Raw genomic sequence first — 2175 nt, 5'->3', positions numbered from 1 at the left:
GAATGGGTGGCTGGGCCTGAGGCACTGGCCATTTCTGCTTTTTAGAATCCATCATCATCACCAAATACAATAAGCTTTATTTAATATTTTGGTATTTTGTTCACAATGGAATATTTGCATCATTTTTGCCTTTTAAAATATGGTATTAAAGGACCATCCAAGCAACAGGAAGAGATTTTCCTGTCCAGTGAGACTTTAATGACTGTAACAGCTGCCCAGAATGCATTGCAATGGTGGTAGGCATGTGGGGGATGGAGCCAGGCCGGAAGTAGAATGGTGTGGCCAATGCCGCAGCTTGGGTAGCCGAGTACTGAGTCCACCTAACATAAAATCAGCATGATTCCACCTGGCATGGTGGCTCATGCCTGTAATCTCAGCAGTTTCGGAGGCCAAGGCGGGCAGATCACCTGAGGTCAGGAGTTCAAGATCAGCCTGGCCAATATGCTGAAACCCTATCTCTACTAAAATACAAAAAACTAGCTGGGCATGATACTGCTCATCTGTTATCCCAGCCACTTGGGAGGCCGAGGCAGCAGAATCGCTTGAACCTGGGTGTTGGGATTCTCTCAGGATGGTGGCAGAAACATTAAAGGGAAATATGGGTAATCACTCAGGATGGTGGCAGAAATATTAAAGGGAGATACTAAGGCAAGTTATAGAATAGTCACAAACCTTTTTGGAAGGCTGAAAGGTTACATAACTTGTAATAACTCAACAGGCTGAAGGTGGCCATTTCTTACCTTAGAGCATTAGGTCATAGGGAATACTAGGGTCAACAGAGGCTTCCAGAGTTAAGTGTGTTTACCCTACCTCCATTGGGTCATTGAGCCAGATGACCTGCTGCGGGCAGGGGGGCAGGGACGTCGACCAGGAAAATTGCCCCTAATGGTATTTGCTTTAGACCTTGGTATCTGAGCTTTAATCATTCACAGAATACTCTCTTAACTTTGTTAATTACCCACAAGTGTGTTTACTCAAAGCTCCTGTTGTTAATTCTATACTAAATAAATGCCTGGAATGCCAACTGCTCAGGACCACTGCTGCCATCCTTTACAGGATTCTCCTTGGAGTCTGTCAGTGGCCTTGGACCCTCGGCTGGATTGGCAAAGCACAATATCTATGTGTCATGTATTTTATCTATCTGTTGCTGGGTCAGAGGTCTGTAAGGGACAGACTCCCCGCAGCTAGTGCCCTGGTGAAAATAGTGCTGCCTCAATGGGAGGCGGAGGTTGCAGTGAGCCAAGATCATGGCCCTGCACTCCAGCCTAGGCCACAGAGCAAGACTCCCTTTCAAAAAAAAAAGAAAAAAAAAAAAAAATCAGCATGATTCTTCAGAGGCTCTTCAGGTTCTCCTTTGTCATTCGGTCAGCAGCCTCAGTCCACTTGCAGAGGAACATTGGTGTTAACTGCAGTGGCATTTAATAAGGAACTTGATCCTGTACAGAAACTATGGACAAGATTAGAGAATACAAATCTAAGTGACAGACATCTGGAGGATCTGTTGATACTGCTCCACAGTATCAGCAAGAGCTGGAGAGGGAGCTTTTAAGTTCAAGCAAATGTATGGTAAAGGAGACATGAATAGGTTCTCCAACTTCAAATTTGAAGATCCCAAATTTGAAGTCATTGAAAAACCCCAGGCTTGAAGAAATAAAGTAAAATTAATCTGGTAATTTGTTATGGGTTATTTGTACAACTAGTTAGAAGTTTCAGAATAAACACATATTTCATAACTGTTAAAAATAAGTAAATAAAATATGACATTATAACATTATGTATCTTGATGACTGCATTTTTGGCACCCCCTTAAACTTGTTTCACCCTAGTGTCCCACCTTATATTTACCTGCCAAAGTTAAGGACACACACCTGGGAGATGGGTTGTATTAGTCACGGTTCTCTCTACACTGATAGAACTAATGGAATATACATATATAGGAGTTTATTAAGTATTAACTCACATGATCACCAGGTCCCACAAGAGGCCATTTGCAGGGTGAGGAGCAAGGACGGCCAGTCTAAGTTCCAAAACTGAAGACTTGGAGTCCCACGTTTGAGGGCAGGAAACATCCAGTATGGGAGAAAGATGTAGGGTCACAGGGTAGGCTAGTCTCTCCTTTCTGCCTGCTTATATTAAACTGCGCTGGCCGCTGATTACTAGTACCTTTCCCTCAAT

General features: G+C 43.4%; 1 pseudogene; it reads left to right on the top strand.

Annotated features, from left to right (window-relative positions):
- Positions 1-220: 220 nt before the first annotated feature.
- LOC111535436 lies at positions 221-1646 on the top strand (annotated as a pseudogene).
- Positions 1647-2175: the final 529 nt, after the last annotated feature.

This window comes from Piliocolobus tephrosceles, chromosome Y (assembly GCF_002776525.5).
Source record: "Piliocolobus tephrosceles isolate RC106 chromosome Y, ASM277652v3, whole genome shotgun sequence".
NCBI classification, from domain to species: domain Eukaryota; kingdom Metazoa; phylum Chordata; class Mammalia; order Primates; family Cercopithecidae; genus Piliocolobus; species Piliocolobus tephrosceles.
Note: the sequence above shows the minus strand (reverse complement) of the source record. Positions and strands in the feature narration are given on the sequence as shown.